This window comes from Meleagris gallopavo, chromosome 2 (assembly GCF_905368555.1).
Source record: "Meleagris gallopavo chromosome 2, MGAL_WU_HG_1.1, whole genome shotgun sequence".
NCBI lineage: Eukaryota > Metazoa > Chordata > Aves > Galliformes > Phasianidae > Meleagris > Meleagris gallopavo.
In genome coordinates, this window is record NC_139405.1 from 101,304,755 (window position 1) to 101,326,657 (window position 21,903).

The 21,903-nt window shown below is 38.1% G+C and overlaps 1 long non-coding RNA gene across 1 annotated transcript in view; it reads left to right on the forward strand.

The window, feature by feature from the left end:
* LOC116216383 (uncharacterized) overlaps positions 1-21,903 on the forward strand; it is a 59,096-nt gene that overhangs the window by 32,395 nt on the left and 4,798 nt on the right. The window contains exon 4 of the long non-coding RNA XR_004159067.2: positions 21,287-21,451. This is a non-coding gene — a long non-coding RNA (uncharacterized LOC116216383). The remainder of the gene's footprint in view (positions 1-21,286; positions 21,452-21,903) is intronic.

Genomic DNA, 21,903 nt, shown 5'->3' on the forward strand with positions numbered 1-21,903 from the left:
CTGACTTAGCATATTTCAATATCTGTAAGTTGCATTTGTATTCTGCTATGCTACCTATACTGTGATCTTAGTTTATTTCTAATGTTATCTTATACGATTTACATATTATGACCTATGTAATTAATGAAGGTTAAAAGATCTACAGATGAAGTGAATAGTCATTTAGAAAGTTTTCAGCTGTTCCACACAGTGACATCAGCATCCCTATTCATTGCAGATGGATGCTGTTCATTGCAGGGGAGTGGGACTAGATGACCTTTAAGGGTCCTTTCCATCTCAAATGATTCTGTGATTCTATGATCAAGAAATTTAGGCAACCAGCAAAGTATTCAGAGTATAATTGGATGGAAGAAAAGGAGTTAATGCCATTAATTGTGAAAAACAATGCAGTTTTCTTTCTGGCTTGCTGGTTGCAGACATCCTTTTGGCTTCTTATAGATTGATGTGACACCGGAGCAAGTGGGAGCAGTTTTATTGGTCACTCTCACCAAACTGAATTAGCAGCACCCATCTCCAGTGCATGGAGGAAGATGGGGGATTTCCTATGGAGGACTTCAGAAGGCTGGGAAATGCTGGCTGCACACTTCCACTCAGTGCTGAATGTCCTGAACCCTGCTGGGTATCAGAAATGGCAGTTGCCCAATTCAGAAAGCATTGCAGACAGCACGAGGCAGCTCTGCACTAGGCATGAAGTTAGTGTCGGAATTTCCCAGTACTTGTGGTTCAGTTCAAGTGTTTGTGACTTGATTATAGCAGCCTTGTATAAACATAATAAAATCCCAACCATCTGTGTGAGGCTGTACAGTGCCCGTATGCAAACACAGCCGCACGCACACCAAAGTGCTCACATACACATGCATGTCTTCATGACTGCATGTGTGCACACGTGCACAGACCCTTTGTGCTTTAAGAGGATCAATTTCACGAAGCTGAAAGCGATTATGAACTAAATCAGCTGGGAGGAAAAAAAAAATATCAGAAAAATGTGAATGGAAATTAAAAGCTGTTTACTTCTAACCCCAGACAGAATAATCCCACAACTGAACAAAAAGGGAAGCCGTTTAAAAGAACCAAAATGCTTAGCAATGAAAGCATCAGTAACAATATCTAGATCTGTAACAGGTTTAGTAAGAAAACTATTAATAATGATTTATATTGATATATATTTTTTATACTGGAAGCTGGAGAAAACTGACCCCATGAAGAAGAAATACCTGGTGAGGCAGTGCCCAAAGAAGTAGTGGGTGCCCCATCCCTGGAGACACTCAAGGTCAGACTGGACAGGACTCTGAACACTGATGGAGCAGTAGGTGTCCTTATTCACTGCAGAGGACTTGGATTGGATGGCCTTTGAGGGGCTCTTCCAACTCAAATGGTTATGTGACTGTATGACATGAAATCCAAGAAACCAAATAAAATGGAGTTATTGACCCATTGTTAAGAAAGTAAATAGCAATGTAAAAGGAAACAACAACTACAACAAAAAGATGTGTTTAATAAATAACTTTGTTCTGAATTTTAAAAAGCTAGATAATACATTTACATCAGCAGTCACTAGCAGTGTTCCGCGGGACTCAATTCTAGGGCCAGTCCTGTTCAACATTTTTGTCAGTGATCTGGATGCGGAGTTGAATGCATCTTCATTTGTTGTTCAGAAATGGCCAGATCCCACAGTTATGGCAGCAATAGAAGTGCACTGTGTTATTATCCATGGCCGTGCTTATATGTTGCTTCTTTGTGACAAACTTGTATGCATTGCCTGGGCCTTGCAGGCAGGTATGATGCAGTGTCATGGGAAAGTAAAAGCTTCTTGAATCCCAGTGATTCTTCCAGTTGAGAGGAAAACTGACCTGCTTACAAAGGGTCTGTTTTTTTCCTACAAATACCCAGATGCTTCTGACAAACACCTCTCAGTACAATAGAAGAATTAGAGCCTGCATGATTGTTTTCTAGGCACCAGTAGAACTATATGAAGAATTCTTAAAAATGTGAATTGTGACAAAAAAAGAATTAGGAAAACTTTGACACTCCATCACCATGTGCTGCCTTTTGACTGTGAAACATCAGCTTGTATGTGCTTGGTGCAAAATGAGAAAGAATATTGTTTTCAGCAAGCTACACTTTTTATAAATTGCATAATACAACAAAATGTAATGTAGAAGAAATATCCTGAGCCTAAAAAAGAGAGACAATACCATTATTTATTTTTCCTAATTTTCCAAGAAATTTTCAAAGTTACAAAATCAGAGGAAATGTGTCGTCAATGTCATTTCACAGAAATACAGAAATACCATGTTCCTATTTGTAGATAATGCACAGTCTGGTATATTCTCTGCAAAGAAGAAAACTTCTAAGTTAGTTTCAAACTGTCAAAAGTTTTTCCTTTGTGCATCAATTGGCTATTAGACTAACACTATATGTGAGGAAGGATGGAAATAAACACTGAAGAGAATGAATGATTCACGGAGCGAAATGGGCTTTCTCCTTTGTTTCCCTTAAAATAAGGTGACAAAATAATTCCAACCAACTGGATGTGACAGTTCTATAGCTGTCCAGAAAATTATTTCCCGTAAAATCTGGGACATTTCCTCAACATCTCCTACTCAGAAAAAGTATTTCACCATAAGAAATAAACAGTGTAAGCATTCAGCTACCTCAGAAGACCCTGAGCAAGCAGCTGCTAAATGAAAACAAAACGCAAATACTTCTCATGACAACCAGAATGGAAGAATCACAGTATCATTGAATTGTAGAATGGTTTGGGTTGAAAGGGACCTCTAAAATCACGTAGTTCCAACCTCCTGCTATAGGCAGGGAACACCTCCCTCAAGACCAGGTTGCTCACAGCCCCATCCAGCCTGGCCTTGAGCGCTTCCAGGGAGGGGGCATTCACAACTTTGCTGGGCAACCTGCTCCAATGTCTCACTACCCTCACAGTAAAGAATTTCTTCCTGATTTCTTCCTGTGCTGGCAACAAACATGGTTGAATTTGGTGAATGGGGCTAAGTATATTGGTAAGTTTGGATATATGACAAAATAATGTCTGCAGGCCAAATAAAAGCTTCTCTAGACACACATCCCCTATTCCAAGCAAGATCTTGACCTCTTAAAGTGAGAAATATCAGAATCTCCTTGAAATTCATCAGAGTTTTCCTATGAAATACCTGAGGTATTCCAATAGTCCAGTATCAGTACTTTTTACAAGTTCTTTTGGGTCTGTTCACTCAGTACTGCGATCATTTTTTGACCGCAGCATGGAATTGGCTTACAACAAAATATGAGATTGCACCTGATGAAGTTGTACCTGCAGGTCTCTTTATTTGCATTTGCAGAAGTATGGTCTCATCTTCTCTTGGCTTCCTTGGCACTCTTGGGAGAGAACCAGAATGGGAAGCCCCTTCTCAGCTGCAGCTGAACTCTGTGGCCCCCTGCCCACTCTCTGTCTCCAGGTTGTTGGTGAAAGTCCTCTGCAGACACAGAGCAGAGCAAGCAATCTGGCATGAACAGCCTTTAAAAGGAAAGATGAACTAGAATCACATTCATCGTAGGTTTTTATCACCAAACAAAACTTTTTGTTGATTTTCGAGTGCATTTGTTACTTGTTAGCGCTCCATTTTCTCAAACGCATTGGGAAGATCAAAAAACCCATAAATGCTATAATTTATGGATGCTGTATTTTCACTGTACTAATGAAGCTTCAGTTCCCAGATGAATAACATCCATCAGTTACAGTAGCCTTTAAAATGTGAATTTGCGCTTACCAATAAATATAAGAAAATATAGCAGAGAATGACTTCCTTTCTCTCTCCTTCATTTTCTTAAACTTGGGAAATATCATGGATTCCTATTTTTTTCTTTGTATTTTTTTTCCCCAAGGTTATTGTTATATTTTTGCTCATAAATCAGTTACAGTTCTCAGGCTGAGACTGATGCAGCCAGAGCTGTGAGTCACCCCTGCTACCTGCATCTCCACCTGCACGCAGAGGAGCTCTTCTGCAGTGAGACCAAAAAGTGAAGGGGGCTATGCTTCAGTGTAAGCCTTGAATGACATTTTGTTCTTCAGCTCCAACAAAGTAATTAATTGTCAGCATTTCTATCAGAAATTTTATAATTAAATCAATATCATCAAGTTGAAAGCAACTTGTATTTATAGTTGGAAGTTCTTTTTTCTTATCTTTGGCTATTGACTTTTATCTTATATTACTACATTTTATCCCATCGAGATTTCTTCTGAGTTATCAGACTGAAGAACAGGAAAACCACAGTTAAGGTTTCATATTCTCACTTATAAATTCCTTTACTAAATATCCTATGTATTACATAAAAATGGCCTATTTTATTTTGTCAAATTTTAACAACATTGGCATTTAAAAAACATGCTGAAGGTGATCTATTTTGAAGATGATTTCAAAATTAAAACAATTCTGGAACCGTGTTTCTTTATGAAATAGTGTTTTTTTTCCATTGCCTAATACTCATGTGAATATTAGACGAATATTCATAAGCTGAATCAATATTTTAATTAGTAGACCAAACAATGAAGTAGTCTAAAATTTTTATTAAGAAAATCATATTTATTGTTGTGCTGTTTCAAATGTTAATAGCAACTAACTCTTCTGAACATTTCCCTCCACAAATAAGAAAATGAAAAGATACTTCTTGTCTGTTACAAAACATAAGGATTCGTACTGTAATTACAGGTCTTGCATAACATTGTGTGCCAGTTGTCAGACTGATCTTAGCACTTTTAATGGATGAGGTTGAAGAAGTTAAGCAAACATTTTGCAAAACAAGTCAAAGATGTTCTTAGCTGAGCCTTGATGATGGTTAAAGTCTGGTCCTTTGGGACACCAGGAGCTGGTTATAAGCATTCAGTGTAGATGTTTTTGAGTAATTTCCTTTTTGACTTTCATAAATCATGCAGTACTTTAATTATGAATACATTACCAGCAGACCGTAGCATAAGAAGGATTATGCATTTTCATTTGTTCATAAGATTAGGCCATGTTTTTCTAGTTCACTTAAGATCTTTTGAAATTCTTTTGCCTTATCTCTAAGCTATAATAGTAATTGCACTTCAGACTGCTTAATTGTTACTCTTTATCTAATAGTTGTAGTAATTAAATATTATTTGGTATAAAACATGCTTTTGTTGAACACTGAGTTCATTTTCTGGCTAAGTGAAATAAGAAGAGGGAGAAAAGACAAATGTTGGACTTTCCTCAGCTAAGCCTTACTTTTTTCCAAGGTCACAAAGTAGTTGTAAAAATTGATTAATTCTGATATTTTTTACAGTGATATTTCCATCCAAAATACAATTTGTCTGCAAGTTCTGGGAATGTTTTTGTCAGTCTAGTTTGAAATAGGTAATTTAATTCAAACTGATCAAGTAAATGACATGACGTCAATTCAGTTATTCAAGTCATTCCAGATATGATGAATCTAGCTCATGTAGTTGGGGAGCATAAAAAAGAAAGATTTCATTTTTAAGTCTTTAAAATACAGGAGAGTAGAATAATCTCTTCAAAACAAGCATAATACAAAGAGCAAAAAATACCTGATTTAACTTGAAGTGAGGGATATTTTATTTGTTATATATTAGGAAGGAAAGCCACAATCAAGGGAACACATTGCAGGAGAGATTATAGAATCCTTGTCACTGGGGAATTTTAAAACCACATATAGATGTGTATATATTATATATACATATACACATGTGTATATATATATTCTCCATGTCTGTCGTGGTGAATATACTGACCCTGTGTGGGCATACAGGCACTAAATATTCTGCAATTTCTGTTCTGTAATTCTTTTTCTTGAGCCAGTCTTACATAAGCAGCATGATATTTACTTGTGCTCTATGGAGCAAAGTATGCATTGAAAGATATATGTAATCCTGAAGTACTGTGGAAAAGAAGAAATGAAAACTAGCAGGAACTTAGTGTATACAACATATATTGCTTGTATCACTAAATATACAACTAGTGAATGTTTAGGATTTAGTGATGAAAAAGGTATAAAAATTAGAGACCCAGGCCAGCATAGTAAGGAAGGGAGGCAATCTTGATTGCCTCTTCTAAGACCATGGACAAGACTAATTCATCTGCAAAAGCTGGTCCAGAGGAAGGTAGATGATAGGCCTTTTTCCAGCACAAGACTCACCAAATAGCGACAAGGAAATGAAATCTTCTGTTTCAAGAAGGATATGATAATGCACTTGGATGGAAGCGTCCTCTATAAGGGTGGTCTTGATGGAATGGAGAAGAGAATTTGGTGTAGCCCTTTGTGGACTCCAGCAGCCATCTGTCGTGAGATAATATTTGGAGCTTTAAGATGATTAGGCTAGCTGAAAGCATGCCTTTGCTCAGTTTGTTTTCTTGTTGTATATATTTTCTGTGCCTGTATATTTTATGACTTGGCTAAGTAAACAGTAAAATCTGCTTTTACTCTAATTTATAACTTTTAGTCATAAATAATATTTTGAACATATTTTGGGATCCTACTGGGCTACAAGTTAGGCTGCTCTTTTGTATCAGCAGTAATGCCACCTACTTTCCACCTCACAAATCCGGTGGTGCTTGGAGGTCATCCAACCCAATACTGACTAGTTTTGGTTCCTCTCTTCTTGAAACTGGTGAAGACATTGTATCTCATGACAGGAATATGCTTTGGAGACGACGTTGTTGGCAAAAGCATCTACAAATTCATAATCAAAGATCAAGTGTCTGCTGCTAAATTTGCAGGGTCTGCCTTATTTTTTCCCTTCTAAATATCCTGGCCCAGTGCTTTCACGTAGCTGCTTATTAGTCAAAACAATAAGAGGAGCACTAAGGGATGGGCTACAGTGTATTGAGGGCCCTGTGAGAGCACTGGCAGTTAGACAAGTCTTGTGAAACAGCAGCATTTAGGAGACTGTACACAGGCATGAGACTTAAAAATAAAATTATCACAGGAGGTCATTGTCTCACTGTGACTGGCACTGGTGAGGCCTCACCTCGACTACTGTGTTCAGTTTTGGGCTCCTCACTACAAGAAAGATATCAAGGTCCAGAAGAATGTCCAGAGAAGGGCAACAAAGCTGTGAAGGGGCTGGAGCACAAGTCTTATGGGGAGCAGCTGAGGGAGTTGGGATTGTTTAGTCTGAAGAAGAGGGGGTAAAGGGGAGACCTTATCACTAAAGTTGATAGATTGATCATTGGACTAGATGACCTTAGAAGACTTTTCCAATCTTAACGATTCTATGATTCTGTAGAGATGGGTGTCTCTATATGTATGCACAAATATATGTATATCAAAAGACCCTGCAGAGGCTGAACTCTAAAGTTCCTGCCAGGGTGAGGAAAAGCTTGTCTTGCAGAGTAATGAGGACAGAAGTAAAGGATCTTTCCTGCAGTGAGGGAGGACTTCACTGAAAAGAGAGGGCCAGAAAACAAAGCCAAAGCAACAGAGAGGTTCAACCCAAATCATGCACAAACAAGAGGGAATGCCATCAGCAAAGAAATTGTAAGTGTAAAATAAACTCTGACAGGCAGCATGCCAAAATAGGAAGGAGTGTTTCTTCTCTTTGAAATTAGGGTAAAAATTTCTAATGGCTTCACTGAACCTATATGTTTTTACTCTTTTTTCATTCATTCTGTCTGGCCTTCTGAAAATGCAAGCTTTTCTGATAAATGCATGGGGCCAGAGAATATGTGCTACTGAAGCAAAGCTTTCTTTTCTTTTTTTTCTTCTTTCTTTCTTTTCTTTTCTTTCCTTTTCTTTCTTTTCTTTCTTTTCTTTTCTTTCCTTTTCTTTTCTTTTCTTTTCTTTCTTTCTTTTCTTTTCTTTTTTCTTTCTCTTTCTTTCCTTTCTTTCTTTCCTTTCTTTTTTCTTTTCTTTCTTTCCTTTTCCTTTTCCTTTCTCATAAGCTAGTGAAGAAACTGGAAAAGAGAAAAAAAGAAAAAAAAATCACTCCAATCCCAAGAAACCTGAGCATCCTTAAGAGAATATTAGAGAATAAAGTTAAATATGGGCTCACTGGAAAAATGTGTGCCCCAGAAATAAAGGGTCCTATACATCTAAGGTTAGGTAGTACCAGTTGAAAACTACTGGCAGAAGTCATTTACTAGTCAAGTTTTTCTGAAGAAAATACTCAACTCCAGAGAGAGCACTATACAAATTTGGAGAATATGATATAATTTTTACATGCATCTGCATGAAGTTTTATGCATATGTGTCTGGTGCATATGTGTGTTTATGTGCATATTACTTGTACATTATTTGGAAAACAAATATGCGTAAGTTTAGGGATACAAACATAGTTGTTACTGACAGTGAAATGGGTGGTTATAGAGCTGTTCTGGGCTGCGAATACAATCATGGAGAAGTTGAAGAGGTCCTATGAAGAGGTAGGCAACAGTTCCCAAAGGAACTGGTTTATTGCCCTGTGAGCCAACTGAAAATGCATGTCCTCCCACAGGTAGAGCTTTTTGGTATTTCATCTCAGAGATCCCTGGTTCTATGACCAACACAGTCTTAAAAAGAAAGTACAAAGATACAAAAAAGTGTTCTAACACTTCAAAGCAATCAATTGCTGATACAAATTCAAGCAGATAGAAGTAAGTCCCTATGAAGCATCCAGGACAGTCAGAGCCACCACTGGAATACAGATTGTTTAAGAAGCCCCATCCTGACTCTCTGTACTAAGTGTCTCTGCTAAGCAAGATCATAGAACTGTAAAATCACAAAATTTCTTGAGTTAAAAGGGATCCTTAAAGGTCATCTAGACCAACTCCCCTGCAATGAACAGAGACACCTGCAGCTCTATCAGGTGCTCAGAGCCCCAGCCTACCTGACTTTGAATATCTCCAGGGATGGGGCATCCACCACCCTTCTGGACAACCTGTTCCAATGCTTCATTACTCCTATTGTAAAAAGCTTTTTGTTTATATCCAATTTAAATCAACCCTCCTTTAGTTTGAAACCATTTCCCCTTGTCTAGTCACAACAGAGCCTGCTAAAGAGTCTTCTTTTTCTTATAGCCCTCCTTTAGATACCGAAAGGCTGCTATCGGGTCTCAGATCAAAAGACATCTACAGACAGGATCTCAGGAGGTCATGAAAATTCTTCACAATGTCACATAGCTTTCCTATAGGCTGAAGCAACCAAAGGAGAACAATGCAGCTGTTTCCATACTGCACACTGAACATTATTTGCAGGTCTTGATCGTGTGCAAAGTTAGAAATTTTAGTGTTTAGCCTATGTTCTTCCATTTGAAGTTACTGTTTAGCAGGCTGCTGGCCCCTAAGACACCACAAGGGCCATGACATGTGACTCACCCATGGGTCTTGGGGAACCCAACTGTCCCTTCTGGTGGACCTCCTGAGTGAAAATGAGCAAATGGGCAGAGACGAATACAGGTCAGCACATTGCATGTCATTTGGTGGTCTTTCAGTTGTTGATTGCTTTCTCCATCGTAAGGTCTTTGATTTTAATCGGATCATTGTGTGCACATATGGATATTCCTGGTGGCCTAACCAGTGAACATAATTAAAAGAAATGATTGCCTTTCACTTTAAGCAAACATCTGGTTTTACTTGAAACAAGATGACTTAGCTGTTTCAGAAACATTCTTGTAACCCTGGATTCACATTTTCATCTTAAAATATATATTTTCTCTGTTCAAGCAGCACGTTAATGTAAACACTATATATAACTGACAACGAAAATTTTCAGAAGTATTTGGTGCTCTGAGCATTAATGAAACCACAAGAATTATTACATTTTTGATTTGATCTCTGTAAATCTGTTTCAACAGTCACTCTGATTTAAACAATTATTCTGATTTATTCTCCAAGAACTATAATTTGCAGAAAATGTAACCATGTGAAAACATGTTTTTGTATAGTATATCTTGGCAACCTTGTTTTGTTGTGATGTCATTGCCTTAGGTTTCATGGAAACACTGAGGGAATAAAAGGAAAACAAGACCCTCTCTTTGAAGTATATTCACATATCCCCTCTCTCTACCCTTAAAAAGGTTTTAATGGCTTTTTTCCATAATGACACTGAGTTTTATGTTATTGCTTGACTGACATTATAGTTAGAAATGTACTAAAGACTCTCGTGAAAAGAATTTAATTGAGAGGGAAGGATTTATCATCTTTCACTCCTCTCTATCAGTTACAGATAACTGTATAATGAGTCGTTTAGAGGTCCTGGGGTTCTTTGCTTTCTTATCATTACAGTGCCAGATTCTAAACAGTTAAACACAGATACACAGAGCAGAGAAAATGAAATTTCAGATCATTTATCAACAGCAGAAGTAACATTGGGGCTTTCTCCATTAGAACTCTATCTAATCTGGTTTATTGTAACATCTGAGGGAAGATGACTGTGCTTTATTAAACCAATAGCTCTCATTCACTTCATCACATCTGCTCTTTCTGAAGAAAAAATAAAAAATAAATAAATACAAGGTTATTAAGAGTAGCCTTCCATTATAAAAAGCATACGTTACAGACACTTACAATAGAATGAAAAATGGCAAAAGAAAATGTCTTCATATGGAAGCAATCCATCTGGATACACCTAGATATGGTATAGAGGGATTTCCAGTGCTATTAAAAAGGCTATCCCTAGTACAAGATATTAAAAATATGCCTCATATGATTTAGGGATTTTAAACATCTCCCATGATTTTATTGAGAGAAAGGAAAAAAAAGGAAAAAAAAATAAGTGGGGAGAAAAGAAGAGCATCACATTCAGAAACATTCCTATCTAGCTTCACATTTTTCTTCTTATATTGACAAGAAAACGCATTGGACACAAGCTCATGCCTGTCAGATGTGATCATATATTAAAACAAATGATACCATTTGCTAATTTCCCACCACATGGGTTTGTGTGTGTGTCTGGATGTTGCATGTCTGGGAAATTTGAAATCAGGAGCTTTTTCTTATTTGTTGAGCTCCACACAGAGCTGTAGGAAACTTTCTTACTGGGGCTGATTCTGCACTCAGTCACCCTGCTCTTAATCCTCAGCCATTTTATTGATTTCAATGTAACACTTCACTGATAATGAGAATAGCTGGATTATTGAGTTATTAATTCTGTAAATATTATCAGCCACAACACTTCACTACTGTACGTAGTCCTTTTCGGTGTCCTCTTGCAGACATGATGCTATTCAGGTTGTGTCCTTTGCCTAATGTTTGGTCTTCATAGGATTGCCCCATTAATAAGTATATATTTATTTTATTTTTTGAGGATAAAGAATCTCAAATATTGATTCTGAGTTTATGTGTTTGCTATTAAGAAATACTTTACTTACTCTATCTTTGCAAATCTATTTTTCAATACATGTAGATCACTGCAAAAATAATGCCTCCTATTTATTTCCATGGAAACTACAACAGATACAAAAAGCACAATAACATTATTTGATAAAGAAAATTCTCAGCTACAAAACACTATTTTTCAACATAGTCACCACCACTAGCTGTGCATTTTTGCCTATAATGAATAGTCTGCATGTTAAATCTGCGCCAGCAGAAGTGATCCCATTTCACAGCTGTTATGATGGCATCATTACTAAGAAAATGTTGCCAACACAGTCCAACTTTCACTGTGTTAACATTCACTGTTTGATCTCCATAAATGTTTAGCAAGCATAGATGAATGTAACTGATGCCATTTTTTGAACACGGAGGAATTCACAGGCACATCTTTGCTCCATACTCAGATGCTATTCTGTCAGACTGCCCCTCTGCTGCCATCTGTCACACAGCAACAACATGCAATGGGGTATTGGTAGGAAGGATCAACTTCTGCTGCCATGCCACCAACATCCGCCTCTGGCTTCATGTTCCAACGTAATAAAATAGGAGGCATGACTTCAGGAGCATCCCTCATTATTAAAAACCAAACAAACAAAAAACCCAACCCCAAAACCAAAGTAAAAAACTCCAAACTTTCGTTTTTTGAACTGGCAACTATCTCTACTCCACCTGCAAAAGTTAACGAGTAAAATGAGCATTAGGCATGAGTTCAGTACTAGTCGTATATCATGTTCTAACTATTGAAAGCAATGTTTTATAAATCTCTATAGCTATATCCATAGATTGAGTAATTTACCATATTTCCTTCAAAATGCCAATCACTGACTATGTCTCTAGTAAATTTGGTTCTTACTACAATAAATAAAATTAATGTTCATGTATTAAGAAGAGTTACTGTAAATTATTGCTCCCTCTTTCACAACTATTGCTTTAGCAGTGGTGTAGGAAATGAAGTCGTTTTGGGGAGTAGGAAACAGCAAGAGTTGTAGAGCATTTTTGAAACTCAAGTTTAAGCTGATCTCAGCCTGCCTCTGTGTTCATCATTTCAAGGTCTGCTGCAGGTGTTCTTCACACAGAAGCTCAAAAGAGGCCACTGTGCCAAAACTTGGAGCTGGGAGGGATGTGTGATGGAACATTCACAAGGAACAATAAAGCTTTCATGCTATAGGGAGAATGAAGAACCAAGCTGAGCAACCTGTAAAGTGTTAAAACGTAAAACATGAAAATAGGTAAATAGTTAAAAAGACATGTAAGAACAGGAAGAATAGGCTTTCATTTTGGTACAAGGACTGAAGCTTGGAGATAACATTCAGAAAAAACATTGCTGAATTGCTTGTGTTCTGCTGAAGTGTTCATGAAATAAAAGAATCCAGTCCAGATGAAATGGCACTGTCAGTAATGACAATTTTTCCTAGTTCTATCTAAGTTGAAATTCATTTTTAATTTTTATTGCACCAACTTTCTAATTCCTCTTTTTTTTTGGTCTGGTCCCATGACTTTCTCAAAGAGTTTGGCTTTCTACCCTGCTGGAACTTAAAACTGAGGGTGAAATCTTGGCACCGCCGAAGTTAATATAAGTTTGGCCTCTTCAATGAGGTCTGGATTTTACATAGATGTTTAAGTTCTGTGGGAGAATTCATGTCTTCACTCAGGCGTTTGGCAGTTAGGTATTAAAGTCTCTTTCTTTCCACTGACATATAAGAAACCAGTTTATTATTTCAGATTAGGCAGTTACTCTGAATTACAAAGGATTGTTACCGTTATTTTACTCTGAATGTCAATAGTTAAGACTTGAAGGAGGAGCTATGAGTGAACTATTGCTGCATCCTCCAAGCATTGTTTAAACCTGGACTGAAGAAAGCAGTAAGCCATCTAGAGATGATGGGCATGTGTTGAAAGAAGACAAGTAGCCTAGGAAAAGAGTAAGTAATATTGTGGTGACAAACATCAAACAATTTTTGTGACTGGAAAGAGCTGAAGTTAGTGAAAATGATGGATATCCTACTGGGGATATGTCTTCTCATAACTGTCTATGCTATGCTTCCCCAAAAAAGGCCTGTCTAGCTGTGGGAGAGGCAAATGGAGTCAGGAGATATCCTGTTGCGCAGAAGCAAATTGTTCAGAAAACTGTTTACTTTCAGACAAACTGTGTTTGAAGATAATGGTTGGGTCTTTGCCAGCATTTCTGGATGGACAGTTTGTTGTTTCTCCGCTCTGTGGTTAAGTTCAGAGTCACGTTGTATCTCAGAACAGAATGAGGAATCAGATTTTGTAACCCACTTTCTCTGGGTAAAAACTTACTACATCTTCTTAGACCAGCAGATTAGATTTCGTTCCACAGGTATGGTTTCACTGAAGCAGAGAAAATGTTACTCATGTGCTGGAAGCTAGTCACTGGCTTGGATTTTTGGGGAGCAGGAGTATAATTCTGCTATGTTCTTTTCAGCAGATATTTAAAACAAATCTTCAGTTAATCAGTATAAAAAGAACATGACAGTTGATATTCCCTATGACAAACTAATTTTCCTCTGGAAGCTGTCTGTGGCTGAGTTTGCTTTTAAATAGTTACTGATCTAAATAGCATGTGTAATGCCATTTCAAAGTGAAAAATTCACAGCAGTGCAATGAATGATCATTAGAACAAGTATATGAATGAAAGACCAACAGTGTCATTCATCCATTTTGATGGAACCGTAATGATGGTTTGATAGAATTATAGAATACAGCGATAGAACAATAGAATGTCCTGAGTTGGAAGGGATCCACACAGACAACTGAGTCCAACTCCTGCCACCACATAGCACTACACAAAATTCAAACCCTGTGTCTGAGAGCAGTGTCCAAATGCTCCATGAACTCCAGCAGCTTTGGGCCGTGCCCACTACCCTGGGCAGGCTGTCCCATGCTCACTGCCCTCTGGTACAGACCCTTTCCCTAACCCCCAGCTGCCCTTCCCCTGACACAGCTCCATGCCGTTCCCTCGGGCCCTGTCGCTGTCACAGAGAGCAGAGCTCAGCGCTGCTCTCCACTCCCTGTGAGGAGCTGCAGCCGCCATGAGGCCTCCCCTCAGCTCCTCTGCTCTGAGCTGAGGTCCCTGGTCCCCCTGGTCCCAGGACCTCAGCTGCTCCTCATGTCTTGCCCTCCAGGTCCTTCTTTGTAGCTTTGTAGCATCTTTGTAGCCTTGCTTTGGATGTTCTGTAGTAGTTTCACATCTTTTTATATTGTAGCACCCGAAACTGCATGCTAGAGAGACTGTCTACGCAGAACTTGAAGTTTAGTGATGGAGAAAACCCACAGTATTTGTAAGCCTCAGAGATAATGCTATGGGCATCTTCAGATGTTACTATTGCTATGGTGTAGTACAAAAGCTGTGTGTTGTCAACATTATAGAGTACTTCACCAAGTCTTTCACAGAGCCAAGAATCTGGTTGAGATATTTGGAGCACACCAAAATGAGTTGTTTTACTGCTTCTGCACAAGAAGTCATTGAATAGATTCACACAAAGGAGTTGACTGCAATGCCAAGGTTGTGGGCCTGAAAATCACTGTTTGGGTTGTAAAGACGTCTGAAGTTTGGCAGAGCTCATTATTCACCTGAATCCATTTCAATTAAATTCATTTGTGAATCTGTAACTAGTATTAGAACTAACTGGGCATGGGATTTCAGTACATGTAAACTGCTGCTGCCGTGATTATATGTGTTTAAAAAAGGGTACAAGTACTTGTAAGGCTGGTGGAAGCATTTGTTATGTGTTTAACAGTGCCTGACAAGGTAGAAGTGGAAAGCAAAAGCATCACTGTGCTCCCTAACATAATGTGAGAGGCTGTGACATTTTGCTACTACTACTACTACTGAAAAAGCCTTGGTTACTGAATGCTGCTCTGGCTAGAAAAATTGGCATCCTCGCCAGCTATATCATGGCTGATCTACACTGTCTTCTCTTCTCATGAAAGTCATACATTCTCACAAGTGTGGATGGCTGTGCAGACATATATGCTTATACTGGCTTATTGCCCTGTCATGTAGGAAGGAGAGTGTGGAAGAATGATTTGAAACACTTATATGCCTGTGTGCATGCCAGCCTATCTATATAATGTTCCTTACGGTGTGAAAACTATACCCTGAATTCCTCACAAAGGAATCCATTTATGTAGAGTTCAGTTGAGCCATTTAACTGAGGCAAGTAGAGGAACAGAATATCACAACTGTTAAGAAGTACGAGGGCATCAGCGGAGAACCAGTGAAAGTAAGGACAGTAATTGGTTATGGCTCCTAGCAGGTATGCCATCACCCCTGATCAGCCTACGTTAGTAGGTGCTGGTTGTCCTTACAGTTATGCACACTAAATTCCCCTTCTGCGGCTGGAACTTTATCTGACAGTGCTTTGTGGAAGCTATATGACACCTTTGCTTTCCCCTCCTATAGCAGATCTTTTCTATTTGACTGGGAGACAAACTGGTTGTGTGAAAAATCCCCAAATCTGTCTGTGAGTCAGAAACAAGCTGGAGCACATTAGCATACCTCCATTAGTGTTAATTGGAGTTTAGACAAGCTGAAGGTCAAATGAAACAAGCATTACACACTCAGAGCAAAGAAAGAGAAACAACGGGGCAGGTGTATTTTTTGAAATATTTCCAAGATATTAAATAAACTAACTTAAATTTAAATTGGTATCCTTTTAAATTTGACAGCTTTGCTTGATACTGTGCAAACCCGATAACTTTGTACCAGTGCATAGGGGAAATGATCACATTGTTTTGATAACTTTTTGAGCTACTTCTCTTTGTGAATGAGCAGATATGACATAAGGGCCCCATACTCAAGTATACTGAAAGAAATTTTGTATATCTTCTTCCCTTGCTTCTGTAAGACCTCAAGAGAATATTGTGTTCACGTTACATGGCATCCTACAAAAGACACTATAAAAAATTCTTCAAGTCAGGTCTGTGTCAGCTGTGTTACACACGTGAGCTAAGAGAAGGTCTTGAAAAGACCTTCGGTCTTCAGTCAATTAATGGAAGTTCTCTCCTATAAAAGTCATTTCAAGCATTACTCTGTGTGAGATACCTGTCTTGCTTCTACACTGAACTGAAGAAGACATTTTCAAGTTGCACACGTTTGCACCGCAATGAATTAAATAACACACGAAATTGAGCATTTCTGAAATAGACATACAGGGTTGTGTCCCATCCATCATCCCTGAGATGTGCCAGTTATACCCAGTCTGTCACACCCTTTTGTTAGTGGCTTACCTAATAGCATGCATGGAGAACTGCAGAAACAACCATAGCACTTAGGCTCTTTAATGCTATCTTCTTGCTGACTGACGTTATCTCCTCAAGCCTCTTTTAAATGATGAAAGAGTTAGGATTTCAAAATAAAGCTGTTTCTGGTTTCCAGGACTATTCTACTTGCCTAATTCCTGTAACTGTAGATTTGCATTATACATGCCTAATACACATATCATAGACATCTATTTCCATTTTATGAATTATTTTAAATATATAGTTTTCTATATATAGTAAGCTATATAAAAATCAGACTCTTCAGTCTGACAAAAAAGCATCACCTGTTGAACAAAGCCAGGAAATGTTTCATGCTCACCTATTTCCCTGGCCTTTCTGCAGATATTATATGTGTTCAGATCTGCAGGTTCCTCTTTGTGCTTAAGTTTTGGATTGGATGAATATAGTAGATATGAAGCTTAAAAGCCTTGGGTTCTACGAATCTTAATCCTTTAGCTTTAAAGGAATTCCTTTCCTTTCGGAGTAGCACAGTCTGTTGCAGTTTTGCTGTCATCCTCACCAGTCCAGTGAAAATTGAAGGAGCTAAGATATTTCACAAAATCCGAAAAATACCCCTCAGATTTATCTCTTGCAAACAATTTTGCTGGTATGATATTAAATTTCTGATTTATAGGAATTCTGCTTCAAAATATGTTTGAACTCTTGATTACTTAAGTATAACTTCAATGTTATCCGTCTGAATTGGACGAATACAAACAAACTTTCAGGGAACAAATGCAACCAAATAATGTATTTCCCATGCACTAAAGTGAAGTGAAGCCTTTTTTTATGGATGATTATTAGAGAGAAACTTGCACTGACCAAAAATTAAAGTAGAATGCAAAATTGAGCTGAGATGTATTAAAAGGCTGCATATTTTATATATTGAACTGCAGAATATTCTGCGAAACAATGGTGCTCTCTTTAACAAAACTCTATTAAAGAAAGAGGCCTGTCAGGGGAACTCATTTTTCAATCCAGTTAGATTTTGTATTTAACATATTCCCACTTTGTATATTTTTCTGTGGTGACTGCTAAGTAAAGTATATATACTCTTGAATATTTGCTTACTTCTGGAATGGGAAATTTCCACACAATTTAATGATTTAAGAACTGATTCTAATGTAATAAAAAAACCTCTGGGAATACTTAGTGTTACTCAATCTGTAGAATAGACCTTGTTCATTTAGGGCACCATTCAATTCACAGAGTCTTTCTATGGATTTCAAGGAGGCTGAACTGCACCCTTCAGCCACCAGCGGGCAAATTGCATATCTGCTGAATATTCAGACTTCATTAGATCTTCTGAAGAACTGCTCTAGGAGTTTATCACTCTTTAGTTATTACTCCTCCAGTCATTCTTTCTTGAAGAAATAAAAATTTAGAAAGAAGCACGAGGAGGCTCAAATAGATCATTGTGTTCATTGATGAGGTATAGTTTATCTGAACTGCTGCAATTGATAGTGAACATACTGTTAACACACAGAGAGTGCAAGGTAGGGCAATCTGGCTATCGTGGGAAGAACAGTTAAAGATCAATCATGCTATATTTTCAATAGGGAAGAGTGCATACATGGAAAATGGCAGCATTTTCCATTGACTCAACTTGCTGACTAACTATAAGCATCAGGCACTGGAGCACCTTGTGGCTTCTCAGTGCTCTGTGGGTAAGTCATACAGGTAATAAGAAGATTATTAGAAGATTTTGAAAAAGATACCCCACAGTACAACTCATTCATGCAAATCCTGGCCACCAGATGTCAACCAATATGAGCAATCATGCAATACTTCTGAATAGAAACATTTTGATAAAGAACTTGCAAGCCAAAGTGCAAGCAAAGTTTATAAATTTCTTTCCATTTACAGTTTCAATCGGTAGCAGCAGCTTATAAATTAGAGTTTACCGATCAGAGAATTACAGAATAATTTAGGAGGTCATCTGGTTCAATAAGTGCTGGAGCAGTGCTGAATCCAAAGCTAGACTTTATTGCTCAGTGATGAGTACATCCACAGATGGATATATAACATGACATTTATGGTATTCATTTTAGTCAACATTTATTATAAATTGCACTCTAAAATCTTAGCCTGATAGATAAAATCATTACTTTTAGTCTCTGAACTGTAACTTCGAGTTTAACATAAAAAGTGATACAGGATTTCATTTAAAGATATTTTTTTTCTGAATGATTGAAATTAATCATGCCTTTGAAACTCAAAATCACAAACACAATTCCAACCTGAGTGTTAAAGGTTATTTTAATAGTAGAAAGTGAAGAAAAGTTGTAAAGTGCAAGGTTCAGATCATTGCACAAGATTAATCAGTATTTTTTTCTTCAACCAAGTAAATCAGTAACTTTGCTACTCCTCTCTCCTTTTTTTAACATAAAATTCTTCCTCTTCTGTATTCAGAAAAAGACAAAAACACCTTGCTTCTTTTTTTAATCTACTATACATGTATTGTTAACAAAATAATGGAATCTTAGTATCATTTGAGTTGGAAGAGACCTTTAAAGGCCATCTAGTCCAACTCCTCTGCAATGAACAGGGACATCTAGAGCTTGATCAAGTTGCTCAGAGCCCCATCCAGGGACAAAGCATCCACTGCCTCTCTGGACAATCTGTACCTGTGCTTCACTGTCCTTACTGCAAAAAACTTTTTGCTTATATTCAATCTAAATCTCCCATCTTTTAGTTTGAAACCATTTGCCCTTATCCTGTCACAACAGATCCCGCAAAAGAGTCTGTCCCCTTCCTTCTTATAGCTTTCCCCCCTCCCCCCCCTTGGATATTCAAATGCTGCTATCAGGTCCCTCTGGAGCCTTCTCTTCAACAGCTCCAACTCTCTCAGCCTGTCCTTGAAGGAGAGGTGTTTCATTCCTTGGATTATTTTTGTGGCCCTCCTCTGGATGTGCTCCAACAGGTCACTGTCTCTATTGTATTGAGGACTCCACATCTGGACGCAGTGCTCCAGATGAGGTCTCACCAGCACAGAGTAGATGGGCATCCCTTGAGATGCTGGCCATGCTTCTTTTAATGTATCTCAGGATACAATTGGCTTTCTGGGCTATGAAGGCAGATTGCTGGCTCATGACTTCACCATCCACCAGTATCCCCAGGTCTTTTTTGGCAGGACAGTGCTCCATTCTTACATCCCCAGCTTGTATTGATAGTGGGGGTTGCCATGACCAGGTTCAAGACCTTGCACCTATTGTTGAAGTTTGTGAGATTCTCCTGAGCCCACTGCCTGTCCTGTCTACATCTCTCTGAATGCCAACCCATTCCTTGGGTGTGTTAACTGCACCCCACAGCTTGGTGTCATTTGCAGACTTGCTGAGGATGCTCTTGATCATTCTGTCAATGTCACTGAGGAACCAATCCCAAAACTGACCCCTGAGCGACAACACTTGTCACTGATCTCCATCCAGACACTGAGTCATTGACTACTACTCTCTGGGTACAATCTCACAACCAATTCCTCGTCCATCAAACAATCCACCCATCAAATCCAGATCTTTCCAATTTAGAGAGAAGTATGTTGTGAGGGACCTTACTGAAGTCCAGATGGATGAGTGGCTATTCCCTTATCCACTGACACAGTTATGCCATTACAGAAGATCACAGTGTTGGTCAGGGAAGCTAGGAGCTGACACTTATGATTCCAGCCATCTTATAATTTTTGAAAAATGATAATGGAAAATCATAATCATAAAGTAAAAAACAAAGTCATAAGTAATCTGCAAATATTTCACATAGTACTTGATTAAGAGCAAAGCAATTAGAAATACTGAGGGATGTTTAATGAAGATCAGAAAGTGTTGCTGATATCATTCAGCTATGCTTTCCAGGTTCTTAAAATCCTTGCTCTGTAAGTAGCACCAAGCATTTGTGTAAGAATGAATAGTAAACCAAAGTAAAGCTGCTGCTTTTTAGTATCAAAAGTGCATTAAAAGACGCCATAATCTGAGAAATGTAATCTTTTGCTTTCTTCCCTGAGGCCAAACCAGCTTTGTTTGTATAAGAGCCTTTCTCTTAAAACTTAACAACAATGAGGATTCATAGCCTCTATTTTATAAAATATTCTATAAAGCATGTATGAAATGTTCCGGCAATGTGAAGAAGCCACAAGACACCCATTATATTTATTTCAAGATCTTTTTACACTGGTACAGCAGGTATTATAGTATAGCCTATGGTATGAATGAGAAAAACTGTAGTGATTCTAAAGCTTTTATGGACAGAGGATGGGAAAGTCAGCATCTATAAATCCTGAATCACTCATTGCCTTTGCACAGAACTTACTGACTGGTCCATTCCAGTACAACTGTACAAGCTATCTTGTACCTCAAGCACATCCTTTTGTTAAGTGATCTAGGGATACTTACAGTTGCAGAACAAAAAATAATTATTCCAGAAGAATGCATGTAAAAGGGGGATAAGAAGAACAGGGAAAAGTCATTAATGAGACAATTGCCCTACTCAACAATTTTTAGATGTGCTTATATTGGTTTCATTTATTTATACTTTTGCTGGAGCTGAGCACTTCACTGAAACATCTCATTCTCTTCAGCACTTTATTTACAGAGAAAGATGAGACTGAAACCACTTGGTCCAGTTTTGCTGAAATTTTTTCTTAAGTGATTTTTCTATAACTGTTTGTTTTCATTTCTCCTCAGCAGACTTGCAGAATGTGAGATGTTTTATTGCCAGCAGTGAACCTTGATTATCAGACAATGTGGCTATAGAGTGCAAATGTACTTCTGCATGGCATTTGGATCAGTTTCATCCAGGAGAAGATGACTGAGCAATGCTCCTTGGATTAGTTATCAAGATGGAATCCCCAGGTAAGTATGGTAAAGAACAAGACCAGCTCCTCTCACCTAGTTCATAGCAGTGAGTGCAAAGAACTGCTTGCAACTTCTTTTTTTTTTTTTTTTTTTTTTTTTTCCCAACTTGGCTAAGTGGTCAAGAGCTTACAGCAAATTCAGCATCAGGAATTAAATCACAGACAGGGCTGGATTCATGCAATATATAAATGAAAGAGATGTGCAAGCTTCTGTCCCATCATATTCTTCACATTGGGAGTCACCATGCGAAGTGGGTAATGAATAGATGCTAATTTGTAGCTGTGCTTCATTTCCATTTCCTTCTATTCCCTTTAAGGTTCTATACAGCTATTGCTTTGACATACAACTTTCTTGAAGGACAAATGGTGGGGGACCAAATCCTATACCTAAATACAGTATCTTTTGCTATGTTTATGTTTCTGGGTGTGATGGGCTGCCCCTCATCAACA